Consider the following 8,694-nt stretch of genomic DNA (forward strand, 5'->3'; position numbering starts at 1 on the left):
AAAGGTTATGCCTGCAGTCAAGACATTTAAACATTCCCTTGATGGAACAGGTAATAGTGAGCCACACTATCGACACATTATTTATAGCGGCTTGTAACTGAGATTATCCCATTTGCAATAAACACCTGCCCTCTTCCTTGCGGTGGAAAAGAGGAGTAAATTTTCTTTTATTCTACTTTTTCTGCCCAATTTTTCTCCTCAATATATAACAATGTATGACTCTTACTGCATAAGGTCTTATTGGATTGGTGGAATGTTTGTAAGTAGTGGCCCATAAAATATGCAAAAGTTATGGCCCTCTGTAAATGACCTGTTGTTATGGCCCTCTGTCATAATAAACTGTTAAACTTCCCATCAGTGATTTTTGGTTTATGCGTAGATATTCCAACACACATGTATATTTAACATAAACTTAAACAAAAAGGCTTTGTGGAACATGTGGGTGTCTTCCTGTTGTGCAGATCCTGTAACAGTCAAATGATATATATGTGTTTTTATTCAGGTATGAAACATGATCAAGATAGAGATGCTTCAGGCAAATATCTTGTTTGTTTTACTGCAAGTATTGTTTGCTTTGGCTGTGTTTTTTTTTGGTAAGGAGTAGCAATGCCTTATTTGCATGGCTTGTTCAAAAATGAATATCAAAAACGTTTAACACATACAGGAGAAGGTTGAGGTGCTTATAGGCCTCTTTCACAACATTTGGTGTGCTACCACCTGATTATAAATCACTCTGTTGCTCATGCATTTCACCTTAGGCCTACTCTTAAACAAAACTCAGGCAACATCATTCTCATTGTGTACAATTTGTCAATTTTGATTAACCAAACAATGTATGAATTACTATATCTGTTGTCAAATCCAAATTCGTCTTGCCATTATCACCGGCAAAGACTAGATGCCATGCAGATCCACCTTGATGGATGGTGCAGCAAGGCTTTGGATGCAGTTGTAACATTTTTGGACTGAAAAAGAGGATGGGATCAGATATAGTAGGCTATTTCTTCCGGGTTGAGGTAGTAAAGGGAGGGATGAGCACTGATGCTGCTGCCTCTGTTTGCTCCAGTCTGCACATCAGCAGCGGATCTTCTCTCAGACTCAGGCCAGGCAGAGGCAGAGCGTCCGCCCGGGGAGAGAGATCACACCGCATAGCGTAACTCCCGGATGAAGCTCAGTTACATTCACGGTCCTTTTTAAATTGATGTCTCTTCTTATACCGCCTTTTTACACGGGACGGTGCTCTTGTACCCGCGTATCATCCCCGGCTTGGTTTTTGAGGTTTGTCTCGACGACACGGAAAGGACCACACTCCCCCCATCGTTAGCTCGCTAAGCTAGCTAGCCCGCTAACCTAGCTGTGATACTTTGTACCATATCGGCGTCAGTTTTCTGCCTCGTAGCTAGCCTGCGGTGTCGTGCGCCACAGCGGTGGATTGAGGTGCCCTGTCACTGTAGGTAAGCGAACAATATATGTGAAAAACATTGAATAATACTTGTTTTTTCCAGCCACACTGTCAACGCAGGCATGTTTCTGGGCTATGAACCACTAACGTTATCTAGTAACAGCGTAGACTGGTGCTATGGCAGAGGGGTTCTTGTTGACAGAAGCAGCCAAGCAACGGGGATGTGATGCGACTCACCGTTAAACACACATTTTTACTTTACTTCGCAGCTAATTAACCAACAGATGCTGTTCCTCAACAAGCCTTAAGTATGCTAAATGAAAGAATGCCTGGTTAGTCGATAATATTGATGCTCATAAATACTTTTTAGCCATCTTATGTTAGCGTTTACTCTTGACTGTCGAGTTGTCGTGAATGGGCCACTGCCAGGTTAATGTTATCTCAGTTGCCGCATTTGACTGCAGCGAGTTTTCCTAACGGTCTATTCAAATTACTGGACGTATGCCTGCCTTAACGCCCAATAATATACCCATACAAATAGATTAAAAAGCAGCCCGTGTTTAAGTTGAGAATAAGGGTTTCTATATAGACTGTATGTACTCTTCCTGGTAGACGTTTCCTCATTTATCTCTCAACATTTCTGATCTTCAGAGTGTTGCATCACAACCTGGAAAGATGAGCTGTTCACCCGGAATTTAACCCTTAGTGGTGCTTGCTGTGTCTCCTGTGTCCTGCTAGAGGTCAGATGATTAAACTTAGGCTGATACATATAGTAGGAAAATAACTAGTGGCAAGATTGAATTGCTTTACTTCCTTGTTGGGCTGCATATTCTAAGGGGCCCTCCTCTGTTGAACAGAGGTTAATCACATTTCATGTAATTCAATCACTGAGAGACCTTTTATAGGGTTTGGTTGAAGCATGTGGGGCCTGATGTGTTTAAAAGAGAGACTCATTGAAGGAACGAAAGGGGAGAGAAAGAACGTGCATGAGTGAGCATGCATTAACAATGCTGTAATTATCTCAAGAGATAAGAAAATGGATTCACTATCAATCCTGCAAGAGTCTGCGGAGTCGCGGAGCAGATGAAGCTAAGATTGACGGGGAACCAATTAAATTAACATGTCATGTTCCTTAAATGGAGGGAAAAGAAGAACATGTATTATTTATCCACAGTATGTGTGTGGCATTGCTGGAGGGAATCCGCTGTAGTCTTGTGCTGCCAGTAGCATCGGTCCCATGGTCCCTTAACATGAGCTGATTGCTTTGATCATGTTTTGAACAGTAATATCTGTGTTATGCAGCTAAACTACGTGAAAAAAGCAGAGACTTGACCGTGTACGTCAACATCATCAAATATAGTGTTTGTTGCCTTGAATTGTATATAGTACATGCAAATGCAAGTTGTCAGCAGAGGATCTTTTTCCTGATTTGAGTTGTAGGCAGTGTGTGTCATGTTCAGGACCTTGCCTCAGAGCTGTATATCTGAACTCAGCCCTGTGTTAAGGCATGACTGACCAGCATTGAAAGGAAATGAATCATGTTCCTCATTTCAAGGCTGTGGAGTCGGCATGATGCGTTTCCTGCCCTGTGTGTGTGTTGACTGTGTTAAAGCCCCAGCAGATGTGCCTGCTTTCTGTATGTGTCCTACTCTCCTATACTTTAAAAGGTGGATTTGAGAGTCATGCAAATTGGGAACATTTGGCCAATCTTTGGGACATAGATTCAGTTAGAGGCGAGTATTTGGATTGCAATAAAATTAGGTTCTGTGTCTAAGAAATAAATGACATCAGAAGGGCCTTCAACATATATGAGAATACAAATCTGTGTGCATAGGTACGTCATTGGGGTTTTAGTATGAGTAAGAATGAGTATGAGTAAGTGTAAGGTTGTGTGTTTGTTTCCACTGTGTAATGGCAATACATGTGGTGATAATCATGATATCAGTATGCTTTAGAATGTAATTAGTTTAATATGTACAAAACTCCTAATTATAAAGCGGGTGCAAAAATGCATCCAAGTTCTTTTTTCTGTTTTGAAATCATGGTCAGAAATTTGTAGTCATGAGTGTTTTTCCTTTATTGTACTGCTCCTGGTATTAAATTGAAAGTGCAAGATGTTAAGGTGAAAATCTCTGCTATTGACTTTGTTTGTGTGTATTGGTATTTGTGAGTTTATGTGCTTGTCATACAGGGTGGCTATGGTGCATTTATTGCTCTGAGCTGGTCTGGAACAATAGCTCTATTCTGGCCCATGTCTCCGGAGAGAGGCAGCAGCGTTCGGCGTTCCTGACACTCTGTGTGCCAGCAAGGCTTGGTTTGGGATTGGGTTTCCACAGCCACCTGGAGCTCAGAGCACAGGAATGCCATTGTTCCTCCTTCCAGACTATGGCCGGATCAGACACACAAACACACACACGCACACGCCTGGACACACACTTTCAGCATACAGCATGCAAGAGGAGCTCATACCAGCCTGCCTTGTCCCCCAAAACTTAGGTAACCCTGCTTTGTTACGTCATCACTTACATAAAAAGACAGTTTTTTCATTATGACTGGCTGTCAAACTGTGATTTCAATTTTACTTCCCAACGATCACAAAAACAATGTTTGCCAGTAAACTCCTATTTTGCCTTGTGTTCTTAATGGGAAGGTTAAAAAGTTCAATGGAAAATGTATGAAGGGAAATTTCACATTTCAAGGTGTTTTCACTGTTGATTTGTTTTAACTGTTTCATTGTTTTTTAAAGTTTAATAAAATTATTCCAAAAGTCAATGAGTAATTGCGATTTCCACATTGACCAAAATAATTGTGATTGTGATCTTTTCCCATAAGAAAGCACCATCCTACTGTGCGTACCAGAATTGAAAAGACATAGAAAATTTCATTTACTTGTATTAATATGGAAAACTATTGTCATATAGAGACCAGAGCAAGCGTAGCGACACTTCTTCTGTTATCTATTCTAGCCGATGAAAAAACTGATTTGTTTACTTCAAAGTTGTCTTTTTTTATATAAATCCTCCTCACAAGGAAACATTGCACAAACATCAGCTGTCAGTATGCCATCTTATTACTGACTGGGGTTTGTTTACAGGGTTTTGTTTTTAATAATGTTGTCTGATCACAGCACACATCAGACAGACTTATCTCCACACTTTGCATCATTGGTTTTAGCAATGTGGCAGTACAGCAAAAATCCTATTTGCTTCTGACAGATATTACCTCTTTTATGTGTACCTTGACATTTTAGGGTGTTTATTAGCCGTTATTAGAGAGGAGACAGAGTAACAAAACCATGGGAATAGAAAGATAGGGGATGACATGCAAGAAAGGTGCTGTGATTGCTTTATATTCATAGAACCAATTGTAATTGCGAAAGTGAATATGTCACCTGTTTATCCTGCCTTTGATACGATTAGGTTAACTTTTTTCTCAAAACTGGCTGCCTCGATATGAGAGAGAGAGAGAGAGAGAGAGAGAGATATTAGCCTCTCAGTCCTGTTGGGTTTGTAGGCAGGCAATTTCAGTTGTGTGTGTGTGTGTGTCTGTGCGCGCATGTGTTTGCCTGTGCGTGTGTGTCCTCTGGCTTTCCAACGGGTCACATTAGGGATAGAGTTGCACAGAAGTGGGTCAGCCAGTGCCACCAGGGAGTCTTGCCAGCTCCCTCTCAGGCTGGAACCAAAAAGGCCAACACAAACACATGAACCTTACTGTAGTTGTGTGCATGTGTGTTCAGTGTAAGTTTATGCCACGTTTGTTGGCGTGCGTGTTTATGCACAGAGTGATCTTTGCTGTTCTCATTCATTGAGATAACCTGCCCTTGCCTTGTTCACTGTACTTTGACTCCTTTTAAACAGCTTTGCTGGAAATACTGTAAAACTGTGCTGACAAAAAGAGCAGCAAGCCTAATCTATTGCGCAGTATGTTTATACTGCATATTGGGCCTCTACAAATGATTCCGAGCCTGTCACACTCAGTGTGTCTCAGCTGGATGGACACAGTGTTTCTGCTGGCATAATGATAAGAAAATAGGATTTAGCCCAGTATTCAGCAGAGGTTTATTTCATCTCCTAGATGCAGTCTTATGTTTTCTGCCTTGGTTCTCCTCTGACAACAAATTAGTAATCTTTTTCTGTTCTCAGTTTGCTAGCCTACGCCTCTGCATTGTTGAATTGAGGTGACATCATGAAGTAATTAGTATACAGCATCCTGAATTATTCCAAAGTATGGCACAGATCATACTTAACTTCCATCCGATACAAATAAAGCTGCTGCTCCTAATGAAGTTTGTTGGATAGCGTCAGAAAGCACTTTTCGAACATTGACGATGTCTTTTAGGCATACTGTACGTACACCGCTGTCGACTTGAGCTTCAAAGTTAAAGGAAGTCATTCATTTTCAATGGAAGCTGACATCTCTCAGCTGCAAGAAGCGGAAAATCAGTCGGTGTCGCGTGTTGAGCGACCAGAGCGTCAAACAGAAAGTTGAAGTTTGGTCAACTTTATGGTAATGAGCTATGACGCGGTTCAGCGGCAAACGAGCAGCATCCACTCGGAATATAGACGTCATTTATGCTGGCTAATCCCAGAGAAACATACGATGGAAACTTTTGTTCCTACCAAAACATTAGTTCTGAGAAAATGTAGGGAAAGCTCATCGTCGCTGTTGCTGGGTTCCCTATAATTTATTATATGACTTTGTTTGTGTATAGGGACCAGTTAACGTTACCTGCTGTTCACATAGTCTTTGAACAGTCCGCTCCCACTGAAGTCCTGCACGGATCAACAGAGGTTAGAGTCTGGAGGCTGATCGCTCTGCCTGCCTTCTGCTGTGGTTCAGTGGCTAACAAATACAAAATATGTCATTATATATGTAATTAATAAAAGGTTTATAGTATCACTTTTGGCCATGCAGTGGCTGCATGTGCTTTTTCTTCAGTTGTGTGTTAAACATGATCGAACATAGAATGCTGCCACGTCAGAGCGGACAAAGCGTCAATAGCTTTCCCGTACTTTTTGACATCCTTGACAGGGCGGCCAGAACTTCTTTTGCAACTCAAGTCGGCGGTGGTGTGTACGTACGGAGTGCCCCCTTTCTGCTGCCGCTGGCCAGGTGTGCTTATGTGTGAAAATGAGCAGGGTTTTAAGTGGTATTATTACTATTACTATTATTATTACAGTATTGACCACTCACAGTAAATAGTTAACACTTCTGTCATCTTCTTGTTTTGCTTTTATCAGATGCTACTGTTTTTCTGGTTCATTCATTAATCTCAAACCACTCTAAAATCTGACTACACTACCTGCCCAGAACCAAATAACCAAGAACGTGAAAGACTAGCTAAAAGGAATAGGAATATTGGACTTTGATTCACCAGGGGGCCAAAAACATAGTCTGTCTTATAGGGCTGGGAGGATATGCTTTTGTTTTGTCCCGATTCAATACTTTCACAATACATGGGTGCCGTGATTTTCATTTATTGCCATTCTAGAAGTACTGCGATTCAATAGTATTGAGGATTGCAATTTTCTTTTCCTTCTTTAACAGAAACAAAAGTTGAATAATACACTTCTAGATACAATCTATCATGAGGCATTTCTTTCTTGAATTTCCCCCTTGCGGATCATGTGTGTGTGTGTGTGTGTGTGTGTGTGTGTGTGTGTGTGTGTGTGTGTGTGTGTGTGTGTGTGTGTGTGTGTGTGTGTGTGTGTGTGTGTGTGTGTGTGTGTGTGTGTGTGTGTGTGTGTGTGTGTGTGTGTGTGTAAATAAGTACATATTCTGCTTTCACTCATTTTTGCTGGAAATATAATGTAGTTGCCATTGGCGTTACCGTATAAACAATAAATATTTAGGTCAATCATTGGTAAAAAACAAACAAAACACTGGCTGTTTTTGCTTTCTATTTTCAACGGCAGTGTCCGTGAATCCGGATCTTAGCACCACACAAGACGATTGTGATTGGTTAAAAGAAATGCAAACAAAGATTATTTTTTTCTTCTTCTCCTGATCCCTGAGTGATAGGCAGTGTAGCCAGACCATCACGGGTCTGGCAATGCAAGGCTACCAGAAACATGACTAGAAATATAAAAGTAATATGTCAATTTTGTGTTCACATCTTTTCCCCAAGTGAAAAAAAGATGAGAGGCAGCAAGAATACTGTGGCTGGGGACAATGTGAAAAGAAAGTAAATTTTTGGCACATGAATATAATGAGAGTGGATGAGTAGAATGCACAGCAATCTAGATTTTGTTAGAAAAGACAAAATAGATTTTAACTGTGTATACAGGACATGCATGTCAATGTTGAACCATACTTTTTTTTGCGTCATTAGTATAGTATCCAGATCCTATTTTGCCATGTTCCTTTTACACTTGGACATGTCAGTGCAACTTTGTTAGCTTGATGAAACAATTGACTTGTTGTTGTTGCAACGGTTGCTTTGTCTTAGTACTCGGTTGCCTTCATGAACAGATCCTGTGCTTCGATAGTACAAAGTTTTAAGATGTACATGAAAAACCTGAACAGAATGAAATAGAATGAAAGGACTGAGGACAGTTCAGCCTTGCAGCATTGAGTTACTCCATACACTGGGTTTAGCTTAGCTCCAACAATTCTCTTCTTTTTAAGAATGGGCTGTTTATGCATTCGTGTGTTACACAAAGCATCTGTTTTACTCTTGAGATATGACCTGACAGGAAAAGACCTAGTTTCCTTGGCGACAAGGCCTGCTCCTTGCCCATCCCCCATCATACCCGCCATAGGAGGAAGTGGAAAATTTCCAATTTCTGCTGACTCAGGGAGAAACGGTTGTGTGACACATACTTACACATACTTGTCTCTCCTCACTCTGGCCTGGAATGATTGTTTGTGCCTTCTTAATGTGTTTGACACTGTTTGTTTGTGAGTGTATGTTGGCTTCTCCATCCAGCATGAACACCTCATTTGTCAGACTTGAATAATGTCATGGAAATTTAATTCTCAAAAAGAAGAGTACTTTATGCTGTAAATGAAAGGAAACTCCAGTTCTATAGCCAGTACCTCGGTCAAGGACAATGGCAGTCAGCCCAGGGTTCAAACGCAGGACCTTCTTGCTGTGGCCACTGCTGAACACTGAGTCACTGAGCCAGCGTATCCACAGAGCTGCTAAATCAATAATGATAATTTATACTCTCTATTGATTCACTTTGGGGAAATTACAATTAACACTCTGTTGTTATTACACACAGGCTGAAATACACACACATGCTCAGGTCCTTTTACACTCACTAATGGAGAGATGTCAGAGTGAGTGG

The 8,694-nt window shown here is 41.0% G+C and overlaps 1 protein-coding gene across 3 annotated transcripts in view; it reads left to right on the forward strand.

Moving 5' to 3' along the window:
- Positions 1-1,020: 1,020 nt before the first annotated feature.
- Positions 1,021-8,694, forward strand: part of galnt1 (UDP-N-acetyl-alpha-D-galactosamine:polypeptide N-acetylgalactosaminyltransferase 1) — a 40,723-nt gene continuing 33,049 nt past the window's right edge. The window contains exon 1 of one of the 3 annotated variants that reach the window (XR_004332447.1): positions 1,021-1,454. The gene's annotated coding sequence lies outside the window, so the exon portion shown is untranslated. The remainder of the gene's footprint in view (positions 1,455-8,694) is intronic. The other 2 variants (XM_032518563.1, XM_032518564.1) reach the window with 2 other exon arrangements.

Source organism: Etheostoma spectabile, chromosome 6 (genome assembly GCF_008692095.1).
Source record: "Etheostoma spectabile isolate EspeVRDwgs_2016 chromosome 6, UIUC_Espe_1.0, whole genome shotgun sequence".
Taxonomy (NCBI): domain Eukaryota; kingdom Metazoa; phylum Chordata; class Actinopteri; order Perciformes; family Percidae; genus Etheostoma; species Etheostoma spectabile.